Source organism: Tachypleus tridentatus, chromosome 1 (genome assembly GCF_004210375.1).
Source record: "Tachypleus tridentatus isolate NWPU-2018 chromosome 1, ASM421037v1, whole genome shotgun sequence".
Lineage (NCBI taxonomy): Eukaryota > Metazoa > Arthropoda > Merostomata > Xiphosura > Limulidae > Tachypleus > Tachypleus tridentatus.
Window position 1 is genome coordinate 55,562,746 of NC_134825.1, and position 26,914 is coordinate 55,589,659.

The 26,914-nt window shown below is 34.0% G+C and overlaps 1 long non-coding RNA gene across 1 annotated transcript; it reads left to right on the forward strand.

Annotated features, from left to right (window-relative positions):
- Nucleotides 1–352: 352 nt before the first annotated feature.
- LOC143249251 (uncharacterized) lies at nt 353–20,316 on the forward strand. The gene is made up of 2 exons (XR_013027695.1): nt 353–3,644; nt 18,311–20,316. It is a non-coding gene; the product is annotated as an uncharacterized LOC143249251 (long non-coding RNA).
- Nucleotides 20,317–26,914: the final 6,598 nt, after the last annotated feature.

The following is a 26,914-nucleotide window of genomic DNA, read 5'->3' on the forward strand; positions in this document are numbered from 1 at the left end:
AATGCTTCAACCGTCTTCTCCTGTCAAGGCTAGTTACATATTAAAGTAATTGGTCATCCAGTAGACTTTGTATTCTTTTCTACTCTGAGATGTGGACTTCTCCAAAGATTGTATACATAGTTATCTATACATAGCGTATAGATTGCTATGAGGTAGGTGTTAATCTCTTTTAAAAGTTAATGACAATGATCACTGATACAGGTAATTTAGAATTGTTGGATACTGCACTAGCAAATTGGCCTGATAAAAGCAAAGCTCTTCCTGTCTCAGTTAAATGCAGCCCGTTTTTACCCAATCCAACAGCCACGGTAATTAATCATGACAAAAGAAAACAGTTAGTATTGTATTACTATTAATATTGTATTAATCCCTTTGAATTACAGTTATATGTTTCACATACCTAAAGAACTGTATTTGGTTTTGTTGAGTTGTATACAATTTCTTACAGTGTCTCGTTTAATTACGACATAATCATACGAAGAATCTTACGTAAGTTTATTTGTTTGGTTGTTTAGAATTAAGCACAAAGCTGTAGCACCATAATCAGGAGTTTTCATAAAAAATATTTTACAATGCAATTTACTTTGTTGCTGCTTATACATGATACCAAATAGATATAAAATATCGCTAGAATTATTTTCCATCGCAAATTCATCAACTTTACTATTTATTATTATTTATTGATGGCTTGGTTGAGTAATCGCATGTCAGTGCTTAGGTGATTTTTATGGTTTATTTATTTCCTGAAAAGTTTCAGTATTTTCAGTTTTTATATTTCATATTTCAATTTCTTTTTTTTACTGAACTGAAAACACATTGTGACGTGGAGTTGAAAAAAATAGTCGCTTTGTCCAAGTTGACAAAGGTAATTTATTTTAGAAATTCATTTATAATTGACAAATACTCAAAGAAAGTGGAACGTATTACCTTTTTAAGACAAAATGACGATACACCGAGTTATAAACGGGAATTACTCTACAGAGCCACACCTAATCTGGAGCAACACCACAGCTCAGGCTTTTAACAAACCTTAACAACAAGAATATCTACACTGGGCCATCAACACAAATCTATAAATATTTCGTTATTGTAACTTTGTATGTATTTTTGGGTGCAGTTCCAAGGAATATTTTCTCAGTTTCTTACCAAAATGTTTTCTAGCTGATTCAATATATCTGGTGGATGAAATCGACGTAAAGTCTGTCTCTAACAGTAGACTCAGAGGCGCTTTATAGAATTTAGGTACACCATTCCTAATGATATACCAATACGCAGGTGTCTCGGAGAAACACCTGAACTTACCGTGTTTGGATATCGAACGGTACATATTCTGCTATGAATTAAGTCATGGCTAAACCAGATGTGTAAACAGCCGTCTCTCTCCACAGATGTGCAGTGGCTACAGGACATGTACCCTCCTCTAATCTTGTTAGATTACTAGAGCAAACATGTTTTAACAGTTTATATTTAAATAAATATTCTGGCCAAATCCTTTCTTTTAAAGACAGTTAGTGACTGCAAGACACAGATTTCTCATCTTTTCAAAGCATAGTTTTACAGGTGATCTGGTCAGGTAAAAAGATTAGGTCTACCAATTTGAAGTTGTATGATATCGTAAGATGACATTATTACAGTTAAGCTTGCTTCATTGCACATCTGATCTCTATTTAGATACATCTTATTAAACATTAGTCTCATACCTATTAGTTTATATAAATGTTTAGCTACCTAACTGTAGATGTAGTTCTATAACGTGTTAATTTCAAGCTGTCCACCTACTTCACTAGATGTTTCTAAAACATGGTTTATTGCAGTGTTACTCTGGAATATCTTTATTTTAAGTTGGTTCCGAGATACCTTCTATATAACTAATAAATACCTCAGAAACGTAAGCCTAAATATATGATTCTTCAAAACATAAAAAACTGAATACTGTGTTACGAAATACTGAGAGAAAGTTATCATAAAAAATGATAAATGAACGCATAATTATATAATATTCAAATCAAAATTAATATAAAACATAAATATAATTAATAATTTTGTGCCTCTTTGGAGTTATTAAGCATAAAGAAAATAACACTTAAATATGCAAAATATTTAACATGACACAATCATATGCAAATAGTATAGACTACAGAATATATTTAAAACTTGTATTTTTTGATAAAAACAATAAATTAGTAGCTAAACAAAATAAATCAGTTATGATATCAGGTTTTAATTTTTCACGTTTGTTAATACCTGTTCAACACACGTAGATATAGCACAAATTAATGATAGATCACCAGTAGCTCAGCGGTAAGTCTGCGGACTTACAACGCTAAAAAGCGGGTTTCGATACCCGTGGTGGTCATAGCACAGATAGTCCAACGTGTAGTTTTGTGCTTTGTTCAAAACAACAATAACAATTAATGGTAATCTAACTATTTTTTCATTTTTCTTAATTGGATTTTCTTATTCATAACACAGCTAAAATAGTGTTATGATATTGGTAATAATTATGATATCTGTCAGGTTAAAAGGCTCAGGAAGAAACGTCTTATCATGTGTACAAGTTTAATGTTGTCCAAACAAATATAAAATAGGTGAAATGAACAGTTCCACTGAATATTCAAGTATTTTTGACCAATAAAAGACTGAATTCTATATACTGTTCTAGATATGAAGGGTTACTTGTTTGTTTGTAATTATATACAAAGCTACATTATGGGTTGTCTGTTCTCTGCCCACCACGAGTATCGAAATCCGGTTTGTAGCGCTGTAAGTCAGAAGATATACCACTGTGCCACGGGGCGCTAAGGAGGGCTACATTTTCTTCATTTTGACGAGAAAAAAAATATTGATGACACCGTTAGTCCATACGTTTAAACAGAAGATATATGGGGCATCTTAAACAGATGGCGTTTCACATTTATCGTTCTATCCACACATGTTCTGCACATGTTTCTCAGATGAACTAAGATAGCAAATAATAAGAACCCCAACCTGCTTGGCCTCCACTCAATTTACAGTTTATGAGAACTCGAACCGTTAGTCCTAGGATAGTGTTTGACTTTACAACGACATCACCTGAAACTGGAGTTGCTGGAATCGTCTTATAGAGTAAAAACACCTAAAGAAAGAGCGAGAGAAAAAAAAAACATGTTTCAACATCTCTGAAACTAAAAGTGTTCTCATACTTTATAATTATTTTCTCTTTTTATCAATTCTTATTATTTTTTCTATATTGAGGATATTTTTATAAATTTTCTCCATCCTCAGATTTTGTTAATACCCTCTTGTTTTTTCACATTTCCTTTCATTAATTTTCAGTCTAAAGGGTTTCAGATTATTTAAAACTTCTTTCTGCTTTCCATCATTTTAACAGGAGTTCTCTTTACCAATCTCTCACCACAAAACAAATTGCCCACGCGTCAAAACGCACGCGTACTAACTAGCCCACGCACATGCCAAATCTCGAGGTAAGCTCAGGTCAAGTCTTACCATGAATGATATACGTTTTTTAACAAAAGTAGAGAAAGCAGTTAGGTGAAATTCAACACCGTTTCCTGACCGAAGTGCACTAGAGTCTTAACAGAGAGAAAGACGAAATTAGAAAAGTCGTTTATTTCGTATACAAGAGGAATATAAGAACAGAACATGTAAGTTTGGTTTACAACTCCCTCTATTCGACATTCTAGATATTTGATGATGATTACAAAATTTTAGTGATGGTAACTTTATATATCTTTCATGATGATTTATTAATATAGAAACTAAAAAAACGTATTCGAATATTATTATAGATATACTTACGTAATTTATATAATTCACCTTTTGACCTATAATAGCCTTTAAGTTCACTATAAACTAAATTTTGATGAATAGTCAGTTATTTCTCGGAACAAAGGTACTTTGTAGTGAGATTGAATATAGTTAAACGTTTAATAAGACTTACAGGTCTTTTTGTAATAAACATGGGAGCTACCAAAAACGTTGTGACGTCTTAATTAATGTGAAATAAACAACAGCTTTCATTATTTCTAAGGTAGAAGTAACTACACAACCAAAAACTCGCACTTGAAGGAGAATGTTGTAGACTAAGATTATGGAAGATATGTTTATACAAATATTTAATGAATAAAGATTGAAGCCTATTCAGTGTCGTTTTTTGGTAATATTAAAGAATTAGTTCGGACAGTAACGTTTCTTTACAGGACAGGGCTAATTGCTATTCGTACTATTAATACGGTGCGAACCTTTGTCAACAAAGTTATATTTATACAAAATTCTTACATAGAATATGTTGGTAGTGTATTTGTGTGAAAGAAAGAGGGAAAAATTTATCAAAGCAAATACGAAAAATAGCATTTTTTATCGTTATTAGGACCGTAATTCATAGTACAACAAGTGAGTATAAGCCTTGTTTAACTCAACCAGTCGTGAATTATCATGAATTTTCAGTATTTGGAAAACTGTACGTAACCAACGAATATTAAATTCGAGTACAACACAACCCTTGTAAATAAACAAGTTAATGCTTATGCCAAACTTTATAAAAATTTCTTTTTAAGTTTTTGTTGTTGTTATTAAACGGGTTGTCTGTGCTGTGTGAACTGCGAATATCGATACCAAATTTTTAGCGTTATAAGCGCCCAGACTTGCCGCTGATCCAGTGGGGTGGAAGTAATTTTTAGGTTTCTTCTGCAATTTAACACTGAATTTTAGAACGTGTGAAATTAAATATATTAATAGAGTAAACGACTATTCATACTTCACACAAAAATGTATTTTAATACTAAATGTAAACACCGGCCAATATTAACCACTCAAACTTCTACACCTGTTTAATACGACTATCTAGCTTTCTATATAGAATTAACATTCGATAGCTTTCTTCATTCTGTATGGAGTTTGTTTATAATACGATACATATCTGCGCACATGGGTTAAGAATTGATTTGAGAGTGCATGTTTCGAGATATATTATGCAAGTTTCAGCTCTCGCCTGTCAAATTAAATTACACCATGTAACAAAATTTTACTTTTTCTTGTTTCTTGGCAGAAAGTGTTATTTCCCAATTGCTTATGCCTAAAGTAAATGGAAAAGACCTATTTTTCTCTTCAAACTTTGCTTTTTGTGTCGTGGGTAATGAAATTTTGAAATTTACCCACTTTCCAGAACATTCCAGGTAGATTCAGTGCTGAGTAGTTGATAGAGAATTTTCAAGAACTTTCTAGAATGTTGTAAAGCTTACAAGAATATTCAAGAATGTTGTAAAACCTACCAGAATTTTCAAGAACCTTTTAGAATTTTCTAGACCCTTCCATAGTAATATATATATATATACAGGGGCTCACCACTCACCACTTCAGTTTAGTTCTAGCTGCCTAGGTGTACATATAAACCTATCTGATTTTACCAGAGATGGCACCAAGAAGCTGCAAGCATTCTCCAGACGCATTCTGCTATGTATGTGGCCAATTTATCAAGACAAGAGCGAAAACGTACACTGTGATAGCATCTGCTGAAAATGTGTAAAGCCTACAAGGCACATTTCACATGCCTGTCGGTGATCAAGACAAGCTTTGGGCACTTCGTTTTACCTGCGAGCACTGCAACAAAACTCTCGAACGTAAGACGGATAATTTTTACTTGCTTGAGTAGTAAGATTTGTATATTTTAAAATTTTAATGTCTTTTAATTTATTTTTTAAAAATTTTCAATAGTATAAAAAAATATCATAAAATATTTTGCATGAACCTCTTACATATTAAGCTTTACCAAGTTTCCCTGTTATATTTGCCTTTGGGACAGCAGGGACACCGCAGCGCACTACAACAGGAAGCACTGGTTACAACGGACCGAGTTCTCTGTTGGGAGGAACAATGTCAAGTGTGAGCCACTAGTGAACCTCCAGAAGGTCTTGTTTCCACCATTGCACATAAAATTGGGTCTTATGAAACAATTTGTCACAGCTCTTGATAAGGAGTATGCACCCTTCAAGTACCTTCGAGACTTCTTCCGTTAGCTGTCTGAGACAAAGGTCAAAACTGGTGTTTTCGTTGGACCACAAAAAAAGAAGATCCTGGAGTGCACAGAATTCCCCAAGAAGCTCAGTAGGAAGGAAAAATGCTTGGGGCTGCTTTATCGCAGTGGTTCGGGGCTTCTTGGGCAAACACAAGGCCGAAAATTATGTGGAACTGGTTGAAGCTCTGGTGAAGAACTACAACAAAATGGGCTGCAGGATGTCCCTGAAAGTCCATATCCTTGACGCTCATCTTGATAAATTCAAGGAGAACATGGGAGCATACTCAGAGGAGCAAGGCAAGCACTTCCACCAAGATATATTGGACATTGAACGCCGCTACCAAGAAGCGTATAACAAAAACATGATGGGAGACTGTATTTGGGAGCTGATATGTGAAGTTATTTACATTATAGTAGCAAGTCTTGAAACACTACTCACTTCTAAACATTTTTGTATAACTTTAGTATAAATACACGTAAATTTTGATTCATATGTTGTTTTATTCAGACCTTATGTAAATGAAATTGTGCAAATTTGCCCATTTTTGCGTTGACTATAGGTTAATCTCTAAATTTCATTATCCAGGTCCCAAAAGCAAAGTTTGAAGGGAATAATGGCCATTTTATGTACTTTTACAACATAAGCAATTAAAAAATAACACATACTATCCAGGAACAAAATTTGCGTTACATATTGTTGTTTATAGCGAAAACGTAAAATTCAAAACTGAAAATTGGTATGTCTCCCCGCATGGGCCTAATGAACCTCCATACCAATTTTAGTGAAAATCCATCTATATCTTGCAAAGTTTGTTTGTTTTGAATTTCGAGGGTTATCTGCGGTAACTCTTCCTAATTTAGCAGTGTATGATTAAAGAGAAGGCAGCTAGTTATCACAACTCACCACCAACTCGTGGGGTATTCTTTTACCAACGAATAGTGGGAGGGACCTTTACATAATAATGCCACCACGGCTAAAAGGGCAAGCATGCTCGGTGTGACATGGGTTCGAATCAGCGCCCTAACCACCTGGACATGGCGGGCTGTACCTTGTACCTGCGAAGTAGTTACATGGATATACAGTAGACAGTACAATCATATTTCTATAGATACGGATATTATGGAGAAAACAACAACAACAAAAAAACATTCTAAATGCCTTTTCAGTCAGGTAACATTAAAATTTTTATAAGATTTGATTGTGGTAGGATGAAAAATTTTAAATCGTTAGGTTCAAAGTGAACTGCGGTTGTATATTAAATCAAACGTTACTGAATATTATTACAAAGTTCTGGTCGGTTCTTTATTCCTGTTTCCATTGAGACAAAAATTTAAAAACATTCACCAGTTTATCTAGACTCTAGAGGTCTCACTGGAAGACGGATAACGTCTACATATTGCTTTAGCTCTCACGTGACTTCTCACATTTTCAAATCCGAGTGTCTCTTGTTAATTCTCCCAAGGTCAAGATAAATTGATTACTGTGTTAAAAGCGACAACGTAAGCTTTGAAATAAGTAACCATAAGACATCTGAGTGAAGACGAACCTGGTAATGTTTTTTTTTTCTTTCAAGTTTGAAACCCAGGTCCATCAATCTTTGTTATGAAAATAAACTAGAGCGCCTGAGAGCAAACTTCAGATTATAAGGAACAATCATAAAAGCTCAGCAACATCCACGTTATATTGGGGTGACTCCCGAGGTCATTCAGTCAATGTTGTCAAAATATACAGGCTGTTTTAATAAGATATAATTTCAACTTAAAATAAGATGGGTTTTGTTATCTGTAACTAACTGTGACTTACTTTACAGTTGTGATTACTTTGGAAAACATTAGAGGATGCATCGCCAGACTCATCTGTGATCAGTCCTGAAATATGTCAGTAAAATATTGTTCTACGAAAGTTCTAGTTACTTTGCTTAATAGCAAAGCCACAGTGAGCTATCTTCTGTGTCCATCAAGGGTAATCGAATCCCGAATTAATGCATTGTAAATCCGTAGACTTATTGCTGTCTAGCCGGAGAAGCCCGTGAAGAAGGTCGTGGGTTCAAATCCCTGTCATGTCAAACATGTTTGCCCTTCAGCCGTGGAGGCGTTATAATGTTACGGTCAATCCCACTATTCGCTGCTAAAAGAGTAGCCCAAGAGTTAGCAGTATCTGGCGATGACAAGCTGCCTCCCTCTAGTTTTACACTGCTAAATTAGGGACGGCTAAGGCAGATTGCCCTCGTGTAGTTTTGCGCGAAATTCAAAACAAAGAAACCGGCGAACAACAGTCACGTGCACGATACCGCGATTCTTTATATTATAAATATTTTAAGAAAATATTTATCTGCTTATTTTACATTAATTATCATTCACAAGTTTTTGCATATTTTATTTATAAAAACCCGTATAATTGAGCGTTTTATAAAAAGAAAAAGAACTCGTTAAAAATAAATACAACACAACATTCTGTTGTTTTTAAAAGAAGATACAAAGTTTACAATGGTCAACACTTATATAAGTATGAAATATTTAATAGAGATAAGATTTTAGTTTATTAAATTTCACTAAGAAGTTGTAAACTGAAGAAGTTTATATCTGAGACAATATAATGCATTTGACATATCGTACAAATTTCTAAAATATAATAATATTAAATTCAACGCTTTAAAACTTTTCCATTGAAGTTAAGTGGCGTTGAAGTGATTACAATAATATAAAGCCTGAATTAATAGGCTCTTATTATTCGACGACAACCTGCCTATAAAGATAGTAAACAAGTGAACTGGTGCCACGTGTTTCCCAGACTGAAAGCAATATGTTGGTTTTCACTCAATTTTAACAATGTCTCATTGTTTAATTTGTAAATACATTGCACAAATGCATGTGGCGGTGACAGCAGATGTCATTAGCCTATAGACATAATTAACACTTAAAACAGCTATTTTTAAGTGCTTTATATTGTTAGCGAACTGCGTTCCCCTTTATGGTGATGACAGACACAAGTCTGTTAAGTGTAACACACCACACGAATCTACTCTGTTGGATTAAATTGGAATTCCTCGATTAAATGTAACGTATGAAATTAATGTTTGAATATGATTACCCATAAATTTGTCATGTAAACAATATAAGATGTGAATTTAGCACTTTTATTTTTCCTCTAAAAAGTGGTTTGATAACCATTTTGTTATTCGGTATTATCATATTGTAGGATCTACAGACCTTAAGAGCAAATATATGAGACCGTAAAACAAGCTCCATGTGACTTGTAGTGTGTATAACAAGTATACTTGATATACACATTTTATGTAAAACTTGTGATATATACACATATAATGGGTTTTATGTGATGAATTAACTAACGTAAAAGTAGTTTGTCAAGCAAAACTACCACGTATAACATATTTCATGTACAACCAGTGATATACATACACATGTAATTATTTTTGGGTAATCGATTGAGTTATGTAAACATGGATTCTCAATGTGAGGTGGAAAGTTACATCATTTTAAATCTCGCTCTCACTTTTAGAGTATACCCCACGACATAGAAATAAATAACAATTATTATTTTCATAAAACATTTAAATATAATTTACTTTTAGTCTATATTTTAGGAAAAATGTTGATATCGTGTTCTTTGTTTTTATTTATTTATTTTTGTTTCGCTACATCTTATAATAAGTTAAAGGCTCATTTCTGTTTCTTGTCAACGTTTGCTTGTTTAGAATTAAGCACAAAGCTACTCATTGGGCTATCTGTGCTCTGTCCACCACGGGTATAGAAACCACGTTTTTAGCGGTGTGAGTCCGCAGTTCTTGTTAATGTTTAAATGTTTTTACTAAGTCTTGATGCATTTTGATCGCTGTATTTATCTTTATAATACTGTAATTCATTACTTAATTTGATGATTACTATACCTAAAACACGTTTTAATTGTTTATTTCAGTATTTTCGTTTATTTTATTTGCTCACGTGACACTCGAAGAACAGGATATGGTTTTCTCTGTAAACGTACTGAAGTTGGGTACCCGGAGGGTCAGCGTAAAACTTGATGTATTTGAGGCTTAGCCATTACCGTTGGTAAAGCACAAGTTGTCCATTTTGTAGGTTTGCGGCTTAACAATGTAAAAGAAAAAAAGAAAAAGATCCACAGAATAATGCTTTAACGCCACCTAGTAGTGATAAATGATAGTAATTTGGCAAACAACGACATATAATTATATTTAAGTGGTTTTATTTTGGAAAACATAATATGTTTCAACATAATTCTACCCATAATAAAACTACTCCATTAATGTTATAACTTGTTGTTTGTCAGTTTACAATTAAAAAAGCATAATCTGCTTCCATACACAAGTAGCGATAAATAATATTACTTTCAGCAATAAATCACTTTGAGGCCACTATGATTAGCTTTACATTTAAATAATTATTTTTTACTTGCGTAATAGCATTTATATACGTAATAAGTTGACTTAACTGAGTTCCTTTTTAGTATCTGTTCTCAAACTTCTCTTAACTAACAGTTTACTCAGATGTACAAAATGTTTTAAACTCACATAAGAAAAAATGAATGAAACTATAATCACATATGTTTGTCTAATGTGTGGAAAGAAATATGTCTATTTCTGGAATATCTAATTTCATGATTTTAATATTTTAAGCTGATAAACTACGGATGGTGAAAACAACTCAGTGTCTGTCTGCGATCCTCGTCAAATGAACAATTTCTTTTAACCTAATGAAAACAACGCCCTCTCTTAGCAATAGGAGAAATTTAAACATTAAATAAATTAGCACTCACATTCCTCGTTATATAGTCATGCTCGTCATTTTTTGCGTAATACGTTAAGAACCTACAGTGTTACAATATATTAGACCTAAATGTGCTGAAAGTGGCACAACTATGTAGAATTTTAGAACATTAATTTTAATAATTATTTCAATTATATTGTCAGAAATACTATATTTTTGTTTTACCAGAAGTATACGCTTACATGTAAACATTTATAAGTACTGTTACTACAAGAGAGACTATTATGACCTCAAAGAAAAATATTTCTGGAGATTATTATTTAACAAACACAATGTTAGTTGAATTATATTTTACAAACGTGTTAACTATAGGAAGGAAGAAATGATTTATTGCTTCCATTTCTCATTAAATAATAATTATAAAATGCACTGAAAAAATTATTGTATAACAAACGAAATTGTTTGAAAGAACTCGAAAATATCTATATTTGTTATGCAATAAATAGGTCTTGACATGATTGAAAATATAATTCATTTTCACTATCACTAAATGTCTATATTACTAGAATCAGTACAAAGATGTTTTATCCAAAACCACCACAATAAAAAAACAACAAATTCATACAAATACTAACTGCATATACATACAAGTAATTACGTGTAAATACAAATAAATAATGTAAATATAAGTAATTACATTTAGATACAAGTAAATGTATCTAATACATTTTAATAATTACATTTGAATACAAGTACCAAAATACTAAAAATACTTATACATAGTACATAAAGGTTAAATATTTTCAAATATTAACGCAGGAAAACAAAGTCTGCATGAAATAGATAGCAAAAATATAAAATATCCTAAACACAAGATTACAGTTCAAAATGAACAAATTAAGGATTAGTTCTTACTAACTTTTGCTAAAATTTCATTAAATTTGAGCTCATTAATGTGTCTAGAATTGTTTCAAACCCTGTATTAGAAAAAGAAAATCAGATGTGAAACTGGTTTCAAAGTTTTAAGCGAAACGCTCTTTTCCTTTCAAACGGTTTGGTTTTAGATTTTGTTTCGAATTTCGCGCAAAGCTACACGAGGGCTATCTGCGCTAGCTGTCCGTAATTTAGCAGTGTGAAACTATAGAGAAGACAGCTACTCATCCCCACCCACTGCCAACTGACGAATAGTGGGATTGCTAGTCACATTATAACGCCCCTACGGCTGAAAGGGCGAACATGTTTGGTGTGACAGGGATTCGAACCCACGACGCTCAGATTACGAGTCGAGTGCCTTAACCACCTGGCCATGCCGGGCCGTTTCAAAGGGAGAAGAGATCTTAAAGTAACCTAACTCACCCAGATCGCGCACAACGAGAAAATACCAGTTCAAAAGTACAAAGTCCTTTCTATTTTTTTATTTATAGTAGTACAGTTTTGTAGTCGCTGCTGCTACAGTGTAAGTCTACGGATTTACAATCAGGAGTTCGATTTCACTCGGTGGACTTATCAAATAGCCCGACATTGTTTTGCCGTAAGAAAAACACACACACAGATTTTGTAAGAAATTGATATACTTCGAAACCTATTTATAACTCAGTAAAATAACAAAGAATACACCGAAATAATAACCTAGTGATGATTTTGAGGGCTTGAAACGCAAACAATTGAAGATTGATCCCTGGAGTGTGCGTTATACAAGCTTGCACTTTAAAAAATAAATCAAATGTCGAATACTTCCTCAAAACGTTGATCAAGGTACAGTTTTATCATTGGAAGATGAGTTTTCTTTTCAATGCTTGTATTTTTCTTTACTGTAATAAAATGGAAATTTAAAAAACAGAAAAATATGACGTTAACATTCAATTAAAAAAGTCACACTGCTTGAATTTAATTTTTCAAAGCTTTTTATCCGTAGTTATCGAATAGCTGGCGTCACCTATTGGTAATATTAAAATATTTGCTTCAAATAAATCGTTCATTCTTAGATTTTAGATTGTGAGTAATTTACCTAAATTTAATACATTATTTCACTAGCCAGAGTTTTATATTTATTGGGTAATTTTAAAAAGATACACACATGTATAAATATGTAAAAAATGCGGTTACATGTTTATATATGTATATATGTGTGTCTGTGTGTACTTATTTGAATCTGAAGGTCGCGGTTTCGAATCTCAGTCATACCAAACATGCTCGCTTTTTCAGCCGTAGGGACATTATAATGTGCGATCAATCCCACCATTCGTTGGTAAAATAGTAGCCCAAGCGTTGGTAATGGCTGGTGATAACTAGTTGCCTTCCCTCCAGTCTTATACTGCTAAATCGGAGACGGCTAGCGCAAATAACCCTCGTGTAGCTTTGCGCGAAACTCAAAAATAAACATTTGAAGTATATGCATAATTTTCATACTCCTAGAATATCTCTTCGAAAAATTAGGATAAAACTGTGTAGCTTCAATATAAAAACTTCCAATTCTATTCACCTATTCCACTTTCAAAAGGATGTTATAAAGAATATTCGACTTCGTAATAAATTTGATGAACTTTAAAAACTGAATTTACATTTCTTTTTGTGATTTACAGAAAGACAAATTGTGTAGATCTTAAACTATACTCCTTGAAAACATATAGTTTTGAGTACTGTGAAACTCTGTTTGTTAAGTTTGGTTGTTTTGAATTTTGCTCAAATACCACACGAGGGCTATCTGCGCTAGTCGTTCCTAATTTAGCAATGTAAGACAAGAGGGAAGGCAACTAGTCATCACCACCCATTGCCAACTATTGGGCTGTTCTCTTACCAACGAATAGTGGGATTGACCGTTACATTATAAAGCCCCCACGGCTGGGAGGGCGAGCATGTTTGGTGCGACGGGGATTCAAGCCCGCGACTCGAGTCGAGTGCCTTAACCACGTGGTTATTCCGAGCCCTGTTTGTTAAGATTGGCATTATTATTCAAATAAAATACTTCTATGTGGTATAATATTTAACAATATTTTCAGATGGCTTACAATGCTAAACTTTAGTCCTCAATTCATCTTAGTGGGCAAAGCATTGTGTACATTTGCATCAGAAAAAAAAGTATTTAATAGAGGTAATACTTAGATACATGTTAAAACTCTAAAAGAAGTATTTGTTTATTTTGGATTTCGCGAAATGCTTGGCCAGGTGGGTTGAGGCGTTCGACTCGAAATCTTATGGTCGCGGATTAGAATCTCCGTCGCACCAAACATGCTCACCCTTTCTGCCGTGGGGAGTTATAAAGTTACAATCAATCCCACTCTTCGTTGGTAAAAGAATAGCCCAAGATTTAGCAGTGGTTGGCGATGACTTGCTGACTTCCCTCTAGTCTTACACTACTAAAGTTGGGACTCTATCGCAAATAACCCTTGAGTAGCTTTGCGCGAAATTCAAAACAAAAAACAAATAAACTTCGCGAAATGCCACTCGAGAGCTATTGGCACTATCCGTCCATAATTTAGCAGTGTAAGACTAAAGGGGAGGATCAACACCCACCGCCAACTCTTGGAATACGCTTTTACCAACGAATAGTGGGATTGATCGTAACATTATTACGCTACCACGGCTTGAAAGGCGAATATGTTTGATGTGAAGGCGATTTGAACCCGCACCTTTCAGATTACGAGTTGAGCGCTCTAACCACCCAGAAATACTAAAAAAAGTATAATTATACATTATTTCTCAAAGGCTAATCGTTTTTAAACAGTCGATTTTACCTCTAAAAACAATTGTAGAAAAAGGTATTGCAAATTAATATATTGTAAATTAATTAAAATTAATAAGAGGGTTGTCGGATTCTTGATACGTGTTATCACAACACAGGTCCGCAATGGGTTTATTGTCTTGAAAATTTGTGTATGTTCTACAACAATTCCTGACCGCTGAATCCGAAAATATCCATTTTCCTCATCACGTACAATTGTTTTTTTACAAAACGTTTTAATGCAATACGTAAAAGAAAGAATACAACACGTTATTTACTTCCACTTTCTCCAGTATCTTTGTATTTTTATTAACAAATATAATAATAATAAATGCTCGTAGTGGTAAACGAAATAACAATTTAGTTTAAATAAGTGGTTTTTACTTTCGATTTGTCTCCCGCTAGTACAGCGGTAAGCCTATGTATTTACAATGCTAAAATCAGACGTTCGATTCCCCTCGCTAGACTCAGCTTTGCTACAAGAAAATATCCATTCTAACAAATATTTACTAATGTCGGTTCATCTTGTTTATTTATTTCAACAGATATTCGATAACTTTCAATGACCAGGTGGTTAAGACACTCGACTCGTAATCTAAGGGTCGTGTGATTGAATCCCCGTTACAACAAACATGCTCGCCCTTTAATCTATGGGGGCGTTATAAGTGACGTGCAATCCCACTATTCGATGTTAAAAGAGTTGGCTGTGGGTGGTGATGACTAGCTGCCTTCCCTCTAATCTTACAGTGCTAATCTATGGACGGCTAGCACAAATAGCCCTCGTGTAGCTTTTCGCGTAATTCAAAACAAATTAAATTTTCCGATTTATGAACTAGTCTTACGTGACAGAAAATATGAACATTATTTTCGAAATCTGCGCAGTTAAATTATGAAAACAGTCACATTGTCCTTTTAATTTAGTTTTAATAATTCATAATTAGAAAGAGTTTATAATTTACACTAAATTTTGATCGAAGTTATTTTAAAAAAGGATATAATTAATTTTTATTGCTGGATATTTCATTATTTTATTTTATGTTTAAAGGAATGTTTCTTATGTAACTGAAACTTGTGAAAATGATTATTGTACATAATATTCTTACGCTAGTCTCAACTGGAAGGTTTACTGACTATTAATAATCATTAACCTGGTTGCATTTTCAACTAGATACTTAATGCATTTTGGCAGAAGAAGTAATGTCATTATTTTGATAGCTAAAACAAGTCCGGAAACAGCTTCTGTTAAGTTCTGTTTCATTAGAAACAAAATATTGGTTTTCACATTTCTCATTCTAGTTTATGATATAATCCTGGAGTGGATCCTGCTTTTGAATGTCACACCGTAAGAGTCGTTGTTCATGAAACTGATAATGTATAATACCTAGAACTCAGTATTGGGAAAAGGCCTTATCATAACTCAATAAAGCTAATGTAATGTGTTTCACATAATATATTTTCCTTTGATTTTACTCGTGTTTCCTTACAACTTGCTCTGGTTGGAAGAGTCTGTATTTGATGTGTACCTGGAGGATGGTTTGGACATGCTGTTTAAAGTTAGGCAAAAAGCTACGAATTGGGTATTTGTGCTCTGCCAATTGTGGGTATCGAAGCCAGGTTTCTAGCGTTGTAAGCTCGCCACTATTGAAAGACGTGGACATGACTTTGTCGTCCCAGTTGTAGATATAGTGGAAAGAGTGTCGTGGTTATGGCTTGTCTTAACTTATTTAGTCTTAATCCATGCCGTGAATATTCTAACGTATCGTGACATTTTGAAAAATGCTTTGCTTGATTAGGTTAATTACATGTAGAAAGATAAAACTTGTCTTCAGCATGATAATGTGCGGTGCAATGTAGCACGTGGTATCAAACAATTCTTTCAGCAAGTAACATCCGGAATACTTCATGATCAAACCTAATCTCTACCAGAATTAAATAAGCCACTCTTGGATGTTTTGGAATATTGCTTGTGACACACTCCAAAAACTTACAACATTTACAGAACATTTTCAGGTGTATTCTATCAGACGTGTACCAATGGCTGGTTGAAGATGGTAACAACGTGTAGCCGGTAGTTACCACCAAAGAGACTCTTTACGTTCTGAAGGTAGCTCCAACAACGAAATGCCAGATTTCTCTTCTACTGTTTTGATTCAATTAAAAACAACAACTGAAAATGACGTGTTTTGTTCTTTACCGTTTACGATAGTCCAAACTTCCGTCGTCTTTAGCCAACAATGAGCATAGCAGTATTCGTTTCATTTCTAAACTGCAAATAACTAGAATAAAAATAAAGTTTTTAATTCTTGATTTTGCGTAAAAATATAAATATCTTAAAGTTTTAGACAAAACTGCTATAATTTCTTAGTTTTAAAATTAATTATAAGAGCTAATGCGTGAGAGCAAAGAAAAATATGTAATATGCCAACCACACTATATCTACTATATTCAGTATCGACAAGGCCTTTCACTCAGTATCAGGGCTCGTATATAAAGGCTTTTTATTTATTTATATATGGGGAAAATATTAGGTTATTCTGGTAATTCTGATATCGCTTGTGTTTGAAATTTTTTACTATATTCTTATCAGCAGTCTGTTGATATAAACGTTTTCTGAGCGCAGTTATCAGCTTAGCAACATTATCAGACTTAGTCTTTGGTTACTATTTGTAACACCAATCAGTGTACAACATCTCTTACAGTTACTTCCTCTCGGGATTACAAATAAGTAAACGTCTTGGTTTGCGCAAATAACTTGATCATACAATACAGCAGGAATCTAATAAAGCTATCAGACCGGTTAACCTGTAACAGATAACATTGTTTTCTTAAGAGTTTCTTTGTTTTGATAAGATTGCTACATTGATTTCGAAATTTACAACAACGTAACTCGATAATTTTTAAAAAAATTACTGTACTTTGAAGTGTCTTCAAACATGACTTATATGATGTGACGTGTATTTTATAAATATGTTATGTGACTCATAAAAGGCTTGTTGCTATCAGTCTGCAGGTGAATCACATTGTAGATAAACAGAAACAAACGTATGTATAAGAGCGTTTGGTATAAAATAAATAAGTTTTAAATGTCACGTATGTCATTTGTTATTGATTAAAGAATAGTTCAATTGCTTATTAGTTGCACCAGTGTTCAAATATATGTATCATTATGTGGACATGTGCTAAAACAAAAAGAAAAAAAGTTTATAGATATATGGTTTAGTAGCCGTCCTTACCCGCCTTTAGGGCCTGGCATGGCCAAGCGCGTAAGGCGTGCGACTCGTAATCCGAGGGTCGCGGGTTCGCGCCCGCGTCGCGCTAAACATGCTCGCCCTCCCAGCCGTGGGGGTGTATAAAGTGACGGTCAATCCCACTATTCGTTGGTAAAAGAGTAGCCCAAGAGTTGGCGGTGGGTGGTGATGACTAGCTGCCTTCCCTCTAGTCTTACACTGCTAAATTAGGGACGGCTAGCACAGATAGCCCTCGAGTAGCTTTGTGTGAAATTCCCAAACAAACAAACATACCCGCCTTTGCCCCGGTATTTCTTGAACAGGGGGCCGATGATTATCTATTTTAAAGCAGAAATAACTTAAATTTTGCATTTCATGTTACAATATATGTCAATTGTATAAAGGTGTTAATACTGAAAAGAAAGACATACTATTTTCAAGCATTATATGATTATGAAGTTAGTATGAACAAACATTTATAAATAATCATTTCCACCATAAATTTTAACACTTTTATGCGTGTATTTTAAAACTACAGGGTGTCCAAAAAATGTATATACACTTTGAATGATTATAACTCACTCAAACTTTCTTTTTTTACAGATGCAACTGATTTGAAGTAAAGGTAGAAGCAAGACTAAGCTTTGAGAAAAGTTAATTTATTTTAAAGTGCTACTGGAAGTGCAAGAACGTAGCTGACGTGCAAAGACAGTTTATAAGGGAGTTTCAAACAGATCCACCAACACGACTCACCATTACTCGCATCAGAGATAAGTTTGAAACAAATTGAACTGTTCAAGACGTCCATAAAGGGCGTTCTGGAAGACTGCGGTCATCCACTAGTCCCACACGAGAAGCAGAGCTGTTGGAAAGTCTCCACCGATCTCCAAGAAAATCTGGCAAACAGCCCGTGAGACAGGAATCCTAAAATTGAGCGTCCATCGCATGTTGAAGTGCGTTGATTGAAAAGGTTTAATTCTGTCATTAGTTCGCGCCCTCAATGAAGATGATCCTGACTGGAGAGTTGAATTTTGTGAGTGGTACCTGGCAAAATCTGCAGAGGATGTACAGTTTCCAAACAAAATTGTCTGGAGCGATGAGGCCTCATTTAAGTCAAATGGCTCAGTTAATCGCCACAATTGCACGTACTGGGCACCTGAGAACCCGCATATTACAGTTGAACAACCTAAACTTACCATAGGTTACAATGTGGTATGGATTATCAACGTTGGGCGTAATTGGACCGTTCTTTTACGAAAACACAGTCACTGGTCTCGTTTATCTGAATTTGCTGCAATAATCTGTCGTGCCATGCATTCGAGAGCAATTTGGAGATGAGGAGTTTTATTTCCATCGTAATGTGAGGACCTATCTTGACGAAAATTTGCCGAAGAAATGATTGGGCGAAGAGGTAGCACTGAATTTTCTCCACGTTCACCAAACCTCACACCTCTGGACTTTTTTTTTTATAGGGATACGCCAAAAGAAAAAGTAGCACAAAACCTGCAACAATCAATGAGCTGAGAGCAGCAATTGAAAGAAAATGCACCCAAATACCAAATGAAATGATTCGTGAAGTTTGAAATTCCATCTGTCCGCGTTATCAGTAGTGACTGGATCATAATTGTCATCAGTTCGAACACCTGCGATAACTCAAAAGATCCTACACTTGTCTTCTTAAACTTGGATTATAAAACCTAGATATATCTTAATAAACATTGTATTTATAATTATTCAAAGTATGTATACATTTTTGGGACACTCTATATTATTACAAAACTGTTATTCCAGATTATTGACGTAAAGACGATACGAACTCTAATCCTTTTATGCGTAGTTTCTTAATAAAAATATAAAACAATAACAGTTTTCTACCAACATATTTTTAAAATACGTTGTACAGGATAAAATTTAAACTCTTGTTTTTCCCTCTGTTTAATTACTATAACTAATCACTCTCAGCTAATCAAATTACTCAACTTTGTAATTGAAAATCAAAGCCAATATTTAGAAACTTGCGCAAACACACAGTATATATGGGGTTTCGACGTAAATTTTACCATGTATTGTTTGAAGTATGAAAAATCCCTTTATCTTTTCTCTACATAATGTCTGTAATTGGGGTTTTCTTATGTTTGTTATATCAAAGTAATCGATTTATATTCTACAGTCGTCATAATTCTATGTATTTCATAACTTGATTACCAAATGCCACTTATGGTTATGGCTGTTGCCTGGATACATATTTATAAATCGGAGTTCCATATTTAATAAAATTTTATCGCTCGGTACATAGTTCCACGATGAATGCTACGGTATGAGGGCCGAAAGCACAGACATAAAAGTATTTTAACGTAGATAAAAGTCCGTGTATAATTATACATATTAATTTAAAAACGTTATGAATCTTAAACAATATTTATTATGGTCTAGTTAAGCGTGATGGAAAATGTCGCGTTTCCTTTTCTCTCTTTTCTGGTGAAACACTGTTTGTCCAGAAACGTTTTTTTTATAAAATAGCTGAAGAAAGTTTTGCTTGATTCGTATCACTTTCAACTTTTTGAAATATTTTAAAATAAAATCGTTATTACTTATGGAACAAAAAAAAAGTTTGGCCTCATTTCAAATTTTTTAAAAATATTTTTCAACAATTTTAAGATCAAGAATACAAACAAACAAATAATTAAGTACGATAATTTCTGCTAATAACATGAATTTTAACACATTTATACATTCTTGTTTAAAAAACTGTCGTTACAAAATTGTTGTTCTTGTTATTAAACACTTATTCCCTGATAATTTGTTATAGCAAGCGACAGATGGCAGCATATACTTTTCTTTCTTTTTTATTTCTACTGTGTGTGTGCTTTTCTTATAGCATAGCCATATTGGGATACGTGCTGAGTCCACCGAGGGGGAATCGAATCCCTGATTCTAGCGTTGTAAATCTGTAGACTTACTGCTGTATCAGCGGGGGACTTTTTTCTAGTGGAAGAACTATAGGGCAAAATTTTAGGTCAAAAATTGACTAACAGACACACACACAGAAGACATTTTATTAATATATATTATTACTGCTATTGTTGTTTTCTTATAAGGTGCAACATTTATTATTAATAAATATTAAGGTTAACTCTTTCCTTCTTATTTATTATAAAATGGAAGATTATTTATATTTATACATATAAAAGGGTCCTGGCTTGGCCAGGTGTTTAAGACACTCGACTAGTAATCTGAGGATTGCCGGTTTTGAATTCCTGTTACACAAAATATCTTGCTTTTGCAGCCGTAGTGGCGTCACAGTCTACGGTCATTCCCACTATTCGTTGGTAAAAGAGTGGTTCAAGAGTTGGTAGTGGGTGGTAATGACTAGCTGCAATCCCTCTGGTCTTACACTGCTAAATTAGGGACGGCTATTTCAGATGACTCTCGTGCTGCTTTGCGCGAAATGCAAAAACAAGCAAACAAATATATATATATATATATAAGAAGATACTAACCTTTAACGAATGATAAAATGAGCTTTGCGTAACCTAATTACTACCGTATCGGACTGTGAATTTGAGACTGAGGATACATGGATCATGTCTCTTTGCCAAAAAGTTGTGCTTCGCATTTTATGTGTGTTATAGGGATGACAGTCAAATCTTACTGTTAGCTTAGATGTATAGGGAAAACAGTTAAATCTTATTGTTAGCTTAGATTTATAGGGAAGACAATCAAATATTAATGTTCGCTTAGAATAACACATGAGTTGGCAGTAGGTGCTGCTGCCTTCTGTCAACTCTGTTAGGTCAAGAATGAACTATGGCTAGCTCAGATAGTCCGTTAGCGTTTTATCATGAGTATCAGAAAATAAAAGACTGACATTAATATTCAATATAAAAAAGTAAACAGAAATTCACCGCACAAATCTAGTCCACAACTGTAAAATAGAACTTTCAACTGTTGACTTGTTACATCATTGTTTATTACCTATTGCACAGTTGACTTGATATATTGAAAGTTAAGTAACTATACAACAGTTAATTTCCCACATCATTGTTTTGTTAACTATTCAGTAGTTGACATGATACATTACTGTTTTATTATCTATATGACATGAAACTGTACCTTCCGGCTTGAATAATTATTTTATGAGGTGATCAAATACTTCCGATAAAAAATGTGCACGAAAGCAGAAATATACATATATAGCTACCCGATGAGACAGGGGTAAGTCTTCGGATTTACAACGCTAAAATCAAGCGCTCGATACAGCAGATAGCCCTATGTGGCTTTGCTATAAGAAACACATAAGCACATGTTTATACTTCTTGAATTGACTGCCATGATTATATGAACAATTTATATAGAATTTCAACGCTATCAGTGAACTACAAAACTTAGTGTACGACTACTATAAGTTGGCATACAAAATATAATCATTTGCACAATAAACATAATGATATATATATTTATTTACATTCAATAAAAAGGTCATAATATCAAACCATATAATTATCACATGCAAAAAAGTTCTTTTTTCTTCTACATAGTTCTTTGTTATATCTGATTTTAAAGTTTCCATTAGAAAAACGTCCAAAACGTATGAAGCACTGTACGTGTACCTATGTGGTAACAGAAAATGTGTAAACCGTTGAATAAATATGCTGGCAAAGAGAAACTTATTGTTAAATGGGCTATTTACATTAATTGAAAAATGCAATCACATCATATGTATATACACACATCTGTATGGTCCTGGTAAGTGCATGTGTAAATGGTTACATAAAAGTTTGCACATGAACGTCTAATCAACATTAAATCACTAAACAAAATTAAGGTACAACTTGTTTGTAACCTGCAGCAAACGTTAGCGTAACGTTCGTGATATCTGGGTACAGTGAGTTAATTAGTATTTCTTATTCGTATATATATATATATCACCTTAAATTATATAAATGATAATGTTTAGCAAACAGTTTCCAGTGGAAGCAATTTGTACACATTCGGAGGGTTTTCAAAGACATAAGCTATTAACTTCCTCTTAAAAGGTTAGTTTTTAATATGCTTTTAGCTACATTCTTAAACTCTGTATTTTTAGAACATTATAACCAAAACAACTGAAGCAATACCTTTTAGAAACATCATTTTGTGTGAAACTCTTACCTAAAGTTCTTACAGTTGAATCTTTTACTCTTGGAACGTGTAAAATGTCAGCGGATTACTTGTGTTGGTTACTTTGGTTCAGGCTTTCGTGTAAAGGGATATCTGCACCTGATTTTAAACCAATAAACTAAAGAAAGATAGCTAGTCAACAACATCCAGCCACCTCTTTGTCCACTCTTATCTGACTGAATTTAAAGGGATTTGACCGTCACTCTAAAAGCGTTTCTGTAGCAACAGACAACGAACCATAGCTCCTTAAATTCACAGTCTGGGTATCTTAACCAATTGACTGCACGTGATCCAGATGTTTGGAAAATCACATATGATATAAGATTTTTTTTCCTTTATATATATGTATATTTTATATCTAGAAGCCAGGAATTACTTTGTGTGGGTTTTATACCGATAATTGTATTTATATTTTCTCTTAGTGTTGTGTGTATTTAAGAACATATGTATGGAACACTTCTCACCAATATGATGTGTGTTGTGCAGCTAACATTGCAGAACCAGTACGAAGTTAACAATTTAGATATAATTACGTGTAAGTGTGGACTAACATAAATAGTTTTCAGTGTTTTGTGTGAGTGACGACGCGCATTGTATTGTGACTTTCTTTAACACTCCTACGAAAATTGGGGCCTAATAGGCCCCAGAGCAACTTGAAAGGTTATTAATATTAGGCTAATAATTTTGTATTTAAATGAAATTGCCATTAACTGACCCTATCCCTTTATATTTTAAGGAGCAATAATATTTTAACTTTTCAGACATTTGCGAAATAATATTTAAATTTTTTTTTAAAACATCTACTAAGGGTATTTTGGGGCCTTTTAGGCCCCAGATCAAAAAACATAAAAATTACTTTATTTATTTCCTGAATAATTCTAGAACAGGTCTGGGCAACCGAAAAAAGCAAATTATAGTAAAAATATATTAATTTTACAACTTCTTTTCAAAAGATGGATATTTAGGATAATAACTCTACTCCAACAATAATTTTAGACGGTCCTGATGATTGCCTAGTTTGCTCACGCCTGTTATAGAACATTCTAGAAACTTTACAGAAGTATTTAGAATAATCTAGAATATTCTTGAAGCTTCTAGAATATTCTAGAAGAATCCACAAATCCTATATATATAGGAGCTGAAATCTTCAAACTGTGTCAAAAATGATATCTCTTGATGAAGCTGTACATTTACTGAGAAAACCATCCGACGATGAAAGTGAACATGATAATGTCGAAGACTACTCTGAAAGTTGTGATGATGATCCTTCTGAAGCCTAAAATGATGAACAAATTGCGCCGTACCCTTCTGAAAGTGAAGAAAGTAATCAAGAAGATCTTACTACGATGCCAGTGAACGAACTTTTGTCCAAAGATAAGAATCTTAGTTATTCAACAACACCTTCAAGGATCAACAGGAGAACCGCAGCTCTCAATATATTCAATGGGAACCCAGGCATTACAAGGCAAGCTGCTCCAAGAGTCTCTACACCATTCGAAGCATTCAAAATTTTCGTTTCTGATAATATGATGGAACAGATCATTCACTCAACAAACACCGTCATGAAAGAACCAATTTTTGAAGAAGACCACTGGAAATGGATCGCAGCTAATCTTTTCCTTGAAATAACCAAATCCAGACGAAATAGAAGAAATAGACGAAATGTTTTCAACCGAATTCGGTTTGCCATTTTTGCGAAAACTGATTACACATGACAAATTCAAAAAAATGTGCTCAAAAATCAGATTTGACATCCACTCTCAAAGAAATAGAAAAATCAAAGATGCCGCCATCTCTGGAGTCTGGAATTTTTTCATTGAAAATTGCAAAAACAGTTACAACTCAAGCGAATACCTGACAGTGGATGAACAACTATGTAACTTCAAAGGAAGAGTTGGCTTCAGAACATACATTCCGACAAAGCCAGGCAAATACGGAATAAAGATTTGGTGCCTAACAGATGCAAAGACAAGTTACCTCCTTAACGTTCAAATTTATACTGGAAATGTTGGAAATACGACAGAAACAAATCAAGGAGAAAGAATAGTCAGAGAACTGAGTCATCCATTTCTTGGAAAAGGAAGGACAATAACGACAGATAATTTCTTCACAACAATGACACTTGCCAAGTACCTACGAACAAAAAGAACAGGACTTGTTGGAACCATACGGAAATCAAGAACCTTCCTGCCTCCTGAAATAAATGCAAAATCTAGAGAGTTATCACCAACGTTTTTCTACCATGACGACATCACTCTTCTCAGGCACTCAGACAAACCAGGAAAATATGTGCTACTACTGAGTTCTCAGCATCAGTCTGGTGAAGTAGAAGAAAATGGAAAGCCCGAAATCGTCAATCTTTACAATGCAACGAAGGCAGGTGTCGACACTCTCGATCAACTGGTGAGATATTATACAACAAAAAGGCGATCAAAGCGCTGGTCAGTCTGCATATTCTATAACATTCTAGATCTTGCTGCGTACAATGCATTCGTTCTATACTCGACAAAACATCCAGAATTTCTTCGTCAACATAAATCAAGAGCCAGAAGAGAATTTATACGGCAATTGGTGTTTGAAATCAAAGAAATTTACTGCAAAGATAATGACAAAACAACCTCATGTGAACCGCCTGCAAAGAGGGCAAAAAGAGGACGATGCCATTTGTGCGGCAGATCAAAAGATAGACAGTCGAAAATTGTTTGCTCAAATTGTAAAAAAAATGTTTGTCAGAGCCATTCTAAAGTTGTTTGTAATGAATGTTGCTAAATCACTGTGTTTCTATTGAAAATATATGGGGCCTGATAGGCCACAAAATCACTTTAGTAGATGTAAATATTCTTAGGACGGCTAGCGCAGATATCCCTCTTGTAGCTTTGCGCAAAATTCAAAGAAAACCAGGAAACCAGAAAACAGGTATGGAGTTATGTTAAGGGTATCGTGTATACTAGATTTATAGCAAACATCACGGAACTAAAGACTAGGATAATGGATGCCCTAACCACTATAACTGTGTACGTATTACAACAAACGTGGACTGACCTCGAATAGTTATTACACATGCTGAGAGCGCGAATGGTGCACACATAAAAATTTACTGACATGTCAGTACAAACTGTGTGAGTTTGACTGCAAAATATTGAAAATGGTATGGTTGTATATTTCATTAGTTAGTTAATTATTAAACTTAAAAATGGGAATGATAGTTTTGGACCACCCTGTATTTCACTTATCTCCGTAGACATATTACTGATATGTAGTATAAGATAGTAGGAGAATCCTCTGGAGATAAGTCCATGTACGTCATTGTTTGCACTCTTTTGAATTTGATTGTTTATGTTATCTCAAAGACACGATCAGATAAAACGAACTGTATGGTATTATATCTTGTCGTTCTTTTATTTTTGTCACTATCACATAACACTTAACATTCACAAACGATATAATATAGTGAGGGGAATGTAATTAGTTGCTGATAAGCCATTATTTCAGAATGTTTCTTGCTAGTTCAAGACACTTCGCCTTCATTTTTACACAACATCCAATTATTTTGAATCCGCACTTGGACCCCATGAGCAGTATAAAAACTGATGATACCTGCACGATAATTTTGACATGATTTTTTTCATCGTTGTATCGCGAATAAAAAAATTATTTGTTGAATTTCGCCCAATGCTACTCGAGGGTTATCTGCACTAGCCATTCCTAATTAGGAAGTGGTAAACGAGAGGGAAGACTGCTACTCAGTACCACCTACCGCCAGTTCTTGAACTACTTTATTTATCAACGAATAGTGGGGTTTACTATCACATTATAGCATCCCCCCAACGACTGAAAGGACGAGCATGTTCGGTGGTGGTATTCCAACCAACGATCTAAGAATTATGAGTGCCCTAATCACTAGGCCAAGCTGGACTCTTGTCAAGCAAAAATTCACCCACCCACACAGACGAAAGAAATACTTCCTGGTTTTCAGTTATCTAAAACATGGCTATACTGTAGAACAAATTTTGTAAGTGTTTTGCATAGATTTAGACATTTGCGGAT